Source organism: Arvicanthis niloticus, chromosome 21 (assembly GCF_011762505.2).
Source record: "Arvicanthis niloticus isolate mArvNil1 chromosome 21, mArvNil1.pat.X, whole genome shotgun sequence".
Lineage (NCBI taxonomy): Eukaryota > Metazoa > Chordata > Mammalia > Rodentia > Muridae > Arvicanthis > Arvicanthis niloticus.
In genome coordinates, this window is record NC_047678.1 from 37,664,729 (window position 1) to 37,678,057 (window position 13,329).

General features: G+C 42.1%; 1 protein-coding gene across 7 annotated transcripts in view; it reads right to left on the reverse strand.

Annotated features, from left to right (window-relative positions):
- The window catches only part of Rbms3 (RNA binding motif single stranded interacting protein 3), a 767,889-nt gene that overhangs the window by 731,696 nt on the left and 22,864 nt on the right, over window positions 1-13,329 (reverse strand). The gene's annotated exons all lie outside the window — the stretch shown is intronic.

Consider the following 13,329-nt stretch of genomic DNA (forward strand, 5'->3'; position numbering starts at 1 on the left):
TGAGCACACGTGGATTCTACTAGCAGAACCCACTTAAGATGCTTCCCTGTTACCAGTCTTCATCTGTGTAGTTTCTCTCCCCTCTTTTCTGAGTTAATTGTGTGTGTGCACCTGAGTGTGAGTACATGTGCACATGTGTGTGAGAGTATGTGTGAGTATGTGTGAGTGTGTATGAGAGTGTGTGTTGTGAGTGTGTTAGGAGTGTGTAAGTGTGAATGTGTGTGTGTGTGTGTGTGTGTGTGTGTGTGTGTGTGTGCTTGACCATGTGCATAAGTGGAAGCCAGAGGTTGACCGTCTGTGTCTTCTCCAGTTACCCTTTCTCTTTCGAGACAGGATCTCTCACGGAACTCGGCACTCACTGGCTAGCCTGGTGCTCAGCGGGCTCTAACGTTGGACTTGTCTCTGTCTCTCTCACTGGAGTGATAAATGGACTCCCATCCCCAGTGCTTTTATGCCTGTTCTGAGAATTCAAACTCAGACCATTATGCTTAAATGGGAAGCATTTGACTCATGGAGCCATCTGCCTATCCCAACTACCCCTTTGGAGACAGTGCTTCATCATATAGCCAATGCTAGCCTGGAACACACTATGTACCCAGGTTGACCTGCAACTGGTAGGGTTGCCGAGACTTGCATAAAATTTGTTATGCAACCGAGGCTGGCCTTGAACTCACCACCTTCCTCCCAAGTGCAGTACCACACCAGGCTCCTCACTCTTAAATCAGGCATGTCTCCCCCTTTCCTTTCAGATCATTTCTATGAACCTGCAGCATGCTGTGTTAACTCCCCTACAGTTTGCAGTGACTTCTTTCATTTTCTTTACAGCGAACCCATTGAAAGACCTCCCTCTAGGTGCTGTCCTCAATGACAGTCTCTCATTCTTTCTTGAATCCCTTCTGGCCAGCCTCTGCAGCCTCCTGCCCTGCTTCCTACTCAAGCTCTCCCTCCCAAGCTGTTCCTACCTGCCATCTCATGAATCTCTACACTTAACTCTTAATTGTTATTTAACTCAGACCGTCAATCAAGTTTTTGAACACCTATCAACGCTTCCTCTTAAGAATGGTTCCTTTACTTGCTTAACATGCCTTTCTGGGTGTCTGCCCAGCTACCTGAACATTTCTCAGCTAATTGGATCATGTATCGGATGTTGGAAGGGTCAAGGGACCCCATGTCTCTTCAATGTCCTCTTGGGTTTTTCAATACCCTCTTTCTGGGTGAACTCACACAGTCCTAGTGGTGTCACTGCTTTTGTTATACCAGGCAACTTGATTTTTAACCATCATGAACACAGGGATGCCTCTTTTCTCCTTCTTGGGCTGGCAACCTCTTCTCTAAACCATAGTCTGGACCTCACATGCCAAGCTTCTGTGCATTCCACGTACCATTCTGTCAGTCCATCACACCAATAGACTCATACCGATATGAGATCTGATAAAGCAGGGGTGGCACGAGGCTGACATCAACCTGACACATGCTAAGTGCCCTAGGGTGGGAAGAATCATGGCGACTCAGTTGCCCTGCCTCTGGGAAATTTCTGGAAGCTCTGAAGTAAATAGAAATACTTCTACAGAATGAAAGACATACTGTGGTAATCTGCATTTCCAGGAATAGAGAAAGAAGCATTACTCTAGTCTTGTGCCTTTGGTCACCATATTTAAGATGCTTCAAGCAATTAATTCAGGAGTCATTTTAAGGATTCTGATATGAAGTGAGGGTCCAAAAGGCAATGAAACACTAAGCCCTCTTGGCTATACAGCTGGGCATCTGTGGTGAGCACGATATCTCAGAGATTTGCTAGAACATTCCATAAGACAGTCTTAGTGCACATCTTTAAGGCTAAATAGCATGGCCTGTCCCACAGAAGACTGGGCATCTACCTCATAGAAACTGGATGTTAGTGATGGATCTTGGGCTAGGTCCGAAGAAAGTTGTATCTGTTCTTTCTCTCCTTGATCCAGTTCTGCATACAGCTTCATGGGAAACACTTATGAAGAGTCTGGAAGGTGATTAAAATGTAGGCAAGGGTGTGGCTCACAGGAGACCGGAGCTGCTAGAACTATTGCTCCAGATCACTCTCAGGTCTTTGTGACTCCTGTGCTGATGAAAGCCTAGCTGGAGAAGGCATGGCTTCTGAGAGTTGATGACAGTGAGGAGGGAGGTCATACATTTTGGAAAGAGTAGCTATCAGCTTTGATTTATCCACCTGCTTTTCATGCAGCATTGGAAACAGAGTTGGCCAGGATCACAAGATAAAATCTTGATTGACCAGTCAGTCTTTGTAAGGAAGTCTATGGTATGGTTAAGTTCTCATCAACGAATGTGACATGAAGCATCAACTTCCGGATGGCTGTTTCCTTTTATAGGTGATGGAATATGCCCATAATTCTCATAAGTCACTTTATTTCCAGTCTCTTGCACCTTCCTTGTTCCTGTGCAGCACACACAATGGTTCATCTTGACTGTTACTCGACGTGATCTAGGGTCACCTGGAGATGATGTCTGAGCATGTCTGCAAAGAAGGCAAGATGACCCGCCATAAACATGCGTAGGGTGGCATTGTTCCATGGGCTGGGAGAAGGCAAGCTGGGTACCAGCATCCATCTTTCTCCTCTCTGACTGCGGATGCTCTGTGACCAGCCACCTAATGCTCCTGCCAACATGCCTTCCTACCATAAAGGACTGTGTGTATCTCAACTGTGAGCCAAAATAAACTCTTTCTTCCTTAAGTCCCTTTTCCCATGCATTTTGTCAGAGCAATGAGATTAGTGACTAAGAGTGACATGGCGTAGGGCAGTCTCTGTGAGCCATGAAGCCTTGGCTAAATGCCTTGACTTCTATTCACTTTCAGTAAAATGGGGTTCTAGTCACATCACACACACGTTTGTTGCTAGACGTGATGAGTGATCTACTTTCGCATGCTTCCAGAAGACCCAGCCTGGGCACTCACTAATCATTGTAAACATTCCTAACAGTACTCACTGAGGAGTGGCCCAAAGTCATGCTGGCCTCCAGCCTCCTCTATATCATATCAAAAGCTTCTTCTGTGCCATGAAAATTTCATTCTAAGTGGTTATGGTGACAATCCCTGCTTGAGCTAGGACAGGCTGTGCAGGGGGTTCTTAATGGTAAGTACAGCTGGGCCGAGGTAGGCTCTTCTGGTAATATTTTGGACAGACGGTTAGGTTATTCCACAGAAGAGCCAGAAAAGGCATTCCTTTGATGCTCTAGGTGGTGGTGGTAGTGGAGATGACTGGTGGGAAGAGGAGGCAGAATGATAAATCAAGGAGAGGAGACCGGCTGGGCAGCAGCTATTACTCACCCTCCTTTCAGGGGTATGGAATGCCAAGGCAACATTCCTTGCTTAGCGCGAGCCAACATTTTTGAGTACATAATGAAGAGGCTGAGTTCTCTTTGCTTTTTTTATTTTAAAGTGACATGTATAATGCCATACAAAATTCTGACAAGAAGATGGGAGAGAGACTGTGGGAGCTAAAGAATCAAGGTGTTAGCTGTGGGATTGCATCTTCAAGAAATATAAGAAATAAATATAAGAGGCTGCACCCAGAGAGCCTCACCAACACAACTGTCCATACACAAGCTGAACAAGGACAACAATAGATACGCCAAAGAAGGCAGGGAAGTGTCCAAGAGGCCTCAACTCTAGACAAAGAGCTACAGGCACCTAAAGCATGTGGGGGTCTTCCCTGGGAAGAGCACCACAAATAGTTATCTGATACCAAATGGCCAGTCTTGAAAACATACATGAAAGTAACATTATAGTAGCATTAGACAGACTGAGAAAGTTATATTTAAGAGAGAGAGAGAGTGTGTGTACATGTCATAACAATTAATGAAAAATGAGGCTATGACTTGAAAAAACAAGGAGGGGCATATAGAAGGGTTTGGAGTGAGGAAGAGAAAGGGAGAAATGTAATTATATTATGATCTCAAAAATAAAAAGTATATACATATTCCTGAGTGTGTACTTGTATGTATGTGGGTGTGACTATGAAGGCCAGAGGTTAACAGCAAGGTCTTAATCACTTCTTTAATTACTCCACACTTTATTGATTTATTGATTGATTGATTTTTGGACTTGGCATCTTTCACTGGTTGTGGGTCACAGTGTCTAGTTCTCTATACTGGTGCTTGGGATCTGAACTCTGGCTCTCCGCCTACAAAGTCAGCACTTTACCGAAATCTGTCTTTTTGCCACAATTTGTTGTTTAAAAACAAAACAAAACAAAACTGTGGTAATACCGCTTTAAAAAATTTACAGGAGCATACCATTCATGAAGGAGGGGACATTCATGTCAAACATGAAAAGGATGTATGTGCACATGGTAAGAAGAGCAGCCCTTCAGGAATGTTGACACGGCACGCTTACTCAAGAACTGGGTGTTTGGAGAGAAGTGAAGACTTGGCAAATATCCTTTATTCACATGTTTGAGGCACAGTGACACATAGTGACACACACACACACAATGACACACAGTGATGCATGGATTCACCTAGAGGTTCACACATGGGTCACAGGAATCTCCACAAGCAAGAAGATCAGAGGCAGGAAAGGAAATTCCCAGCCAGTGAGTTATTTATCAGACAAAGTTTAACTTCCTTTTGCTCATGGTCTTGCCCTGCCAACTCCAAACACGACCACTGTAACCCATTGGTTAAATCATCACCATGTGCATTATACACAAAGCCCCACCATTAGTTTCATTTTGAAATATATCATTTTGCTCTTGAGTTTGGAGATATTTTTACAGAGAAGTCACTTGGGGGTTTTGATCTTAAAATCAGGTGGAGTTTAACTGTGGAACAGTCATATAAGAAAGACTCAACAGAACCAGGGACGGACAGTGTACATAACTTATAGTAGAGAGAGAAGGTCCTAGTGTGTGTGTGTGGGAGGGGGAGATATCTCATTGCATCCTGTTGATGGATGGTGTTTCTTTACAAAGCTCTTTTGTTCCTTAAATAAAATGAACAGAGTCCTCACAAATCCCAAATTTTAAGGTGGTGGAGAAACAGACTTAGATGCCTGCACAGTATTTGCTTGGAAGATTCAGGCAGACCCAGAAGACAAGGGAGGTTGACCAAGCTGCCTGAAGAATGCAGACACCCAGTCACTTAGCATATATTGATTTAGTTTTAATCTGCAGAACAGCTTTTCATTTATGAGACCTGAGTCACTGCCGCCACTGAATTACAGCACTTCTAAACTTGGCTTTAAAATTCTTATTGACTCCATAGACCCTGTCCAAGTATGCCAGCTGCATCTGAAATTTCTAAAGATCTGCAGGGCATGCCAGTGACAGGGAACAGATATAAAATCCCATGAAAAGCGGGAGAGGGTCTGATTCAGTGGGTAAGGGCTTGCCATGCACACATAGGAACTATGTTTAAATCCTGAGTACTCATGTAGATATACGACAGGCATAGCAACGCAGCTTTAATAGTGTGGGAAAAGAGACAGTAGGATGTCCACAGCAAGCTGGCTAGCCAGAGTACCTGATCAGTTAGCTCTGGGTTCAATTCTGAGAGTCTGCCTCAATCTCTATAAGATGGGCAGGCAACTAAGAAGACATATAACAAAAACCTGGGGCTTCTACATACATGCACTCACATCTGCATGGGCACCCATACACCCATACACACAAGGGTGCCCACACGCCACATATACACACATACACACAAATGCACATATATGCACCGAGCACATATATGCAGTGTCAGGTGGGTCATAGGGGCTGAAAGGGCAGGACTAGACACAAAGTCGTCGAACCAGTGGACATAGTGAGCTCGGCTTGTAGACAGCAGACTCCAAGAGCATCAGGGCACCAGAGAGACACGCTCTTGGCCGGGAGCCACACACAAAAGGCAGGCACACTCTGTTTGCTTAGCTTACTCTAGGAGACATATCATTACCAAATTAGAACTACTAATCATTTGATTTGTGAAACACCACATTTTTTTAAGTAACACTGTTCTTATAGTAATACTCAAACCCCAAAGGATTAAATTATAATGTATAACATATAATGATCTAAATCTGATGAGTTACTCTTAGAGCTTAATTGTATTTGTTCAACAGTCATTTTAAGCATTAGGACAGGGCTTTTATAATACCCTGATTAATGATGGGCTTTTCTTTGCTTTTCCTACTTAGATAAATTCTTCTCATCACGCAGTGTGTTGGAAAACAGGCAGAGAGAGAGAGAGGGAGAGGGAGTGAGAGAGAGAGAGAGAGAGATAGAGAGAGAGAGAGAGAGAGGAGAGGGAGAGGGAGGGATAGAGGGAAGGAGGGAGGAAGGGAAGGAGAGAGGGAGTGAGGGAAAGACGGAGGGAGGGGAGAGAGGGGGAGGGAGAGGGAGAGAGAGGGAGGGGAGAGAGGGAGGGGGAGGGAGGAAGGGAGGGAGGGTGGGAGGGAGGGAGGAAGGGAGGGAGAGAATAAGAGAGAGAACAGAGTAAACTGGGTTAAGCTATGGTTTCAACTCTGACCTTCTGATCTCCAAACTACTGATATAGTGCCATGCTCAATTAAGTGAAATAATGTTTAGAAAATTTTGTTTGTGTAAAGCGCTTGCACTGCAAGCCCAAGGACTAGAATTCAATTTACAGACCCTACATTAACAACGTTGGACATGAGAATAGGTTTGTAATTCCGGAGTTGGGGAGGAGAAGACAGGTGCATCTCTGGGACTCACTGGCCAGCCAGCTTATTCTGCTCGGAAAGTTCCAGGCCAACGAGAATGGAAGGTGCATTAGAAATTAGACAGAGGCTGTTCTCTAGCCTCCACATACATGCACACATCTGTATGTGTGCACCAGCACACAGAGGTGCACCCTCACACATGACCATGTCACACACATACCCCCACACACATATACAAACCTTTAGCTGTTACCAATAATGTCACCATAAGGCTCATCCCAGACACAACCTGACCAAGAACTGTTCCAGTTTGGTAAAGTCTTGTATAAGGAGATCTATTCAAATGGTAAGTTTCTGAAGGCAAAGTAGCTCAAAGATGAAAAAGGCCAAAACAATGAAACCCAGCATTTCCTTGACTCCTTCCTTCCCAGTCCAGGGTGATGTAAGCTAAGTACTTGAGGCTCCTGGTCCCCTCTCCTTCTCCTATTAGACAACATGACACTGTGTACTTCACAGAATTATCTTCATAATGATGAACTAATGACTTCAAATGGCTTAGAAAATACCAAGCACTTATGCAGACAAGATGATATTGACCTAGAAACACATTTAGCAAACATGAATGGCTTAGATAAAATAGAGATATTATTTAAATCTCACTAAACTGCCGAAGATCCTCAGATTATAGCCTACTTGTTCTGATTAATTTTATTATCTCTCCGGGAATGTGATAAGTAGATAAAATAATGTACCTCAAATCTCCCACTGACATTAAACAAATATGTGAAATAAACAGTACAGCACATGCTGAGCCTGGGTTTGAATATTATGTATTATCATGCATTTCCTTTTTCTTCTCTTTCTTCCTTCCTTCCTTCCTTTCTTTTTTTTTTCCATTTTTTTGTAGTTTCTAAATTTTCTTGGCTTTCATACAAAAGGGAATTCTCCCTTTGGGAACTGTTCTTACCAGAAGAGCATAAATTGTCATGTGTGCTAACCACAGTTACTACCAAAACATATTTATTATAGAAATATGCACAAATAAAAATAACATTTTAAAGGCCTCCCAGTAGTTTCCCTTAGGTGTGATTTTTTCAAGAACTGCTAACATCTACTCTCCAGCCATCAAAGTAGAGGAACTCCACAAAAGCTGAGAAAGAAAGCCAATTTCCAGCCTCAACCAAGGAAGAAGCCAGCTAAGCTAAATCATAAAACAAACTCACCCCAAGTTTATATCACTAGGCACACAGGAACAAGGCTGTTTACTCTGGAGGGGGAAAATTACCTTCTTATTTAATCATGTGAAGTTCATGGACTTACAGTCTCAGAACATTTTTTATGGTTATAAAAAAGCTAGAAATTATATTCTTAGAAATGTATAGTCCATGCAACATCCACTATGTTCCACAAATAGAGCGCTGGTCGGGAGATAAGGGGGCCCTCTGGCCACCCTGTGTCTCAGCTGGTCTGCTCCCATAAAGACACCGTATCCTGAGACATTCTAGAGGAGACACTGCACCCAGAGCATCGGACACCTAGCTGGTCTGCTACTGTGGAGACATCATATCCTGAGACATCCTAGAGGAGCCACTGCAATCAGAGCAGCTGGAGCTCAGGATCACAGGATCACAGAGACATCTGGACCCTGAGGAGTTCTGACACAAGCAAGATAACTGGAAAGACAAGCTCCAGTGAGAGACAGTGAGTGCAGGTTGCACTAGAGTTAACCAGATGGCAAAAGGCAAGCACAAGAATGTAAGCAACAGAAACCAAAGTTACTTGGCATCATCAGAACCCAGTTTTCTGGTGTGATGGGGTATTCAAGCCCTGGACACCCCATCACACCAGAAAAGCAGGATTCAGAATTAAAATTACTCCTAATGATGATGATAGAGGACTTTAAGAAGGACATAAATAACTCCCTTAAAGAAATACAGGAGAACACAGGTAAACAGGTAGAAGGTCTTAAAGTGGAAACACAAATATCCCTTAAAAATTGCAAGAAAACACAACCAAACCAGTGAAAAAATTAAACAAAACCATCCAGGATCTAAAAATGGGCGTAGAAACAATAAAGAAATCACAAAGGGAGACTACCCTGGAGATAGAAAACCTAGAAAAAAGATCAGGAGTGGTAGACACAAGCATCACCAACAGAATACAAGAGATAGAAGAGAGAATCTCATGTGCAGAAGATACCATGAAAAACATTGACACAACTGTCAAAGAAAATGTAAAACACAAAAAGCTCCTAACCCAAACATCCAGGAAATCCAGGACACAATGAGAAGACCAAACCTAAGGATAATAGGTATAGATGAGGGTGAAGATTCCCAACTTAAAGGGCCAGTAAACATCTTCAACAAAATTATAGAGAAAAACTTCCCTAACCTAAAGAAAGAGATGTTCATGAACATAAAAGAAGCCTACAGAACTCCAAATAGACTAGACCAGAAAAGAAATACCTCTTGTCACATAATAATCAAAACATCAAATGTACAAAACAAAGACAAAATACTAAAAGCAGTAAGGGAAAAAGGTATAGTAACATATAAAGGCAGACCTGTAAGAATTACACCAGACTTCTCTCCAGAGACTATAAAAGCCAGAAGATCCTGGACAGATGTCATACAGACCCTAAGAGAACACAAATGCCAGCCCAGACTACTATACCCAGCAAAACTCTCAATCACTATAGATGGAGAAACCAATATATTCCATAACAAAACCAAATTTACACAACATCTTACACAAATCCAGCACTTCAAAGTATAATTGATGGAAAACTTCAACACAAGGAGGGAAACTGCAACCTAGAAAAAGCAAGGAAGTAATCTTCCAACAACCCCAAAAGAAGATAGTTACACAAACATAATTCCACCTCTAATAACAAAAATAACAAGAAGCAACAATCATTTTTCCTTAATATCTCTTAATATCAATGAACTCAATTCTCCAATAAAAAGATGTAGACTATCAGACTGGATATATAAACAGGACCCAGAATTTTGCTGCATACAGAATTTAAATTCTGAAAGAAGTCAGCTGATGCATGGAATTTTGTTAGTTCTTTCTTTCTACTTGTCTTTTTAGTCACCTCTCTGATATTGGTTGATATTGCTTAAAGATTCCCAAAGTCCTAGCATATGTTAACTAAGGAAATAACATTTTAGACATTTCAAGTTGATAATGTATGTGTATGCACACACACACACACACACACACACACACACAGACACAGACACACACAGCCCAGAGGTCTACACTGGGTGTCTGACATCCTCTACTGCTCTCCAGCTTGTTTTTGAGGCAGAGTCTCTTACTCAATCTAGAACTCACCGACTTGGTCATGCTTGCTGGGCAGTGAGCACCAAGGATCCTCCTCCTTCAACTACCCCATCTCTCTGCCACCATTAGAGTTACAGATGAGTCATTACATCTGGCCATGCTCCCTACGTGAGAGTTGATGATCTGACTCAGGTTCTCAAGCTTGCATGGAGAGCGTTTACTGATTCAGCCGTTCCCCGCAGACCCCTGGATGTAGGTTTCGACACCCGAGAACCACTCATTATGAAAGTGATCATTTCTCTATGGCACTTCAGAATGAAGCAGACCCACCTCGAGCCCGTTCAAAGGTGTTCACACCCAGGCCTGTGGAACTGCCTTGTGTTCTAAGATGAAATTGCCTTGTGTTCTAAGGTGGTCCATGGACAGCTACTTAAAAAGTCAACAACTTTTTAACAATATCCCTCCGGAATACTGTACATGTTGAAGAAGAAAATGAAAGAAGACTTCCTGAGACTCAATTCATAACATTCCAAATACGTTTTTTGAAGTTTGGAGACCAAGTCACTGACTTTAAAATTCAAAGCCTTGAATTGAAGTTTCCACACTCACGGGAGTTTTTAACAATCAATACTTCAATCTACAGCGTTGGCTGAAATGGAGCCGCTGCCCTGGTGAAGGCAGAGAGGAAGCCTCAGCCTTAAAAGATCATGAGCACGAGCTACAAGAAAGTACTTCCTAGAATTGAACTATTTCTCTAAACAATTTAATGAACGATGGCGTTTTCCACCAAGTTGCACCCAACAATGGGAGTAGCCTGCCCTGTGCAAGGAGGCTGAAAGAAAGGAGGGAAGATGGAGGCACAATAGGAATTATCAATTTTCAGAGTTTTTATTAAGTGGAGGCTAAATGTATTACAAGAATTACAATGGGCCATGCCGTAAGAATCTGCATAAATGAATTCTATATCTACAGCCTGCATTATGTTCAGACAGAGCCGTTACATGCTGAGATAAGTCGGTAGGCGTGCTCGTTCTTGCCATTGAAGACTTCAATCCATCGGGCTGACTTTATATTTCTCCAGTAGTCTTTATGAATATGTTAACACGCATTTCCATTGTGTAAATGAAAAGCCAACTCTTTATGGAGTCCTAGGTAAGGGTCACAAAGTTTCACTTCTGAAATAACATCACTTCTAAACCTTCTTTCCCTGAGACTTGTCAGCACTGGGTAGATGGTCAACATTTTTTACATCTTGTTTATGGCCCGCAAATGTCAACCTACTGAGAAGTCCTTGACAGACAAACAACTTAAACAAATTGCCACAGTCTTCCTCCACACTCAGTGTGTACTCACTAAACATCCCGTATACCCAGCCTGTACTAGCTGTTGGAACAAGGGTCTGCATCATCTCACTGTGGAGTTGCATGAAGGATGCACAGCTCAGGGCTACTACAGTGGGAAACAGGCTGGGAGAAGAGCATGTGAAATCTAGAGGCAACTGAAAATGGGTTTACCCTTGGGACTACAGAAAAGACATAAGTGGGTGGATTTTTAAAAAATATTAATTAATTAATTAATTTAATGTATGTGAGCACACTGTCGTTGTCTTCAGACATATCAGAAGAGGGCATAGATGGTTGTGAGCCTAGCAACCATGTGGTTGCTGGGAACTGAACTCAGGACCTCTGGAAGAGCAGTCAGTACTCTTAACTACTGAGCCATCTCTTTAGCCCAAGTGGGTGGATTTTTATTGGCTATAGAAAGTAAGTTAGTTGCTAAAAAAATTTAAACCATTGAGATCCAGATTTTATATTTATAGAGGGGAAATACCCATAAAATGACTCTCTGATTTTTAAGGCCTGTATTTTCTTTCAGTAATTCGTGTTTTTATTTTAATAAAGATTGGGATAAGTTATTAGTTTATTCTCAAGATTAGAATAAAACAGTACACATGTTGTATACATACTCCCACTTCCTCTTACTCACCATGCAAGACATTAGTAGCTGACCACAGATCTTACGATAAATCTAGATGTGATCTCACAGTCCAGTCAACACCACACTTCAGAGTACGCCTCTCAACCATACAGTATAAGAAATGAAACCTCTTCACAGTGTTATAACGGTGGGTATGCTACTCAAGGTCAGACACATGTTCTCTGTGGAACTAACATAAAAGTTTTCAGGTAGCAGAAATTCAGACACCATAGAAAGCCTAGAAGAATGGAATTTGATCAGAGACAAGAATTTATCTACTCCAACTCTTTCATGTTAGGTGCTCAATTATGTGGGGAGCATGAAGCCTTGCTGTTGTGTCTATTATGACGGCTGTCTTCATGGATGGCAAACTCCATTTTTTTTTTTTTAACAACTCACTTCTCTCTTTTTTTTTTTTTTAAAGATTTATTTATTATATATGGGTACACTGTCTTCAAACACACCAGAAGAGAGCATCAGATCTCATTACAGATGGTTGTGAGCCACCATGTGGTTGCTGGGATTTGAACTCAGGACCTCTGGAAGTGCAGTCAGTGCTCTTAACCACTGAGCCATCTCTCCAGCCCGCAAACTCCATTTTTTAAGATTCCATGACACTGTCCTGACTTCTGCATAGCAGGATTTCACATTCTAATGGTCTCTAGGTACACTACTCAAGACAGAAGTCCTGCAATGGTTACACTTTGTTGATCTCTGCAGCCCAGTCTCCTGGAACATCAAGTGATACACAATAGTTTTTAAAAGGAAAATGAATGAACTAAAGGAGACATAGTGGCTTTTGAAAATGTTTAGAAGTAGTTTGTCATTTAAATCCCATTTCCTCTAGAAAATAAATCCATGTAACGGTGTAATGTGCATCCTTGGACCTGAAGCAATGCTTCAGTTTGGAAGAAGACAGAGCCAAGAAGAATTTGCCAGAGAAAGAGATACCATAAATAATTCAAAATTAAGAGGGTGTCAAACAACACCTCTCCCTCCTGGAAGCGGGCACCAGTTGATTCTGAGTTGGGAAGGATAGCAATCACATGGAAACACGGAGGATAGGACCTGGAGGAGTAAAGACGGGGATGAGAAATGAAAGGGTGGAAACTGCTGTAGTTTACAGAAGGGTATAGATTTTTAAAAAATCAATGAATTTGCCCATAGTTCACTTAAAAAGTCCTTGGTCCTAGCAGAGTTATATGGGGAACTCTAAAAAAAAAAGAAGCAAAATATGAAACAGCTTGATTTATGCTAATGCAGGCATCATAGAAGGACTTAGAACAGACAGGGCCATGCAAGTGAGATGGACCCTCCCTTTAAGAGAAAATTGACGAGCTCTAGATTCAATTACAACAGTTCAATTTCAATCATGTTAGCAGGTTTCCATTAATAAAGCATTAAGT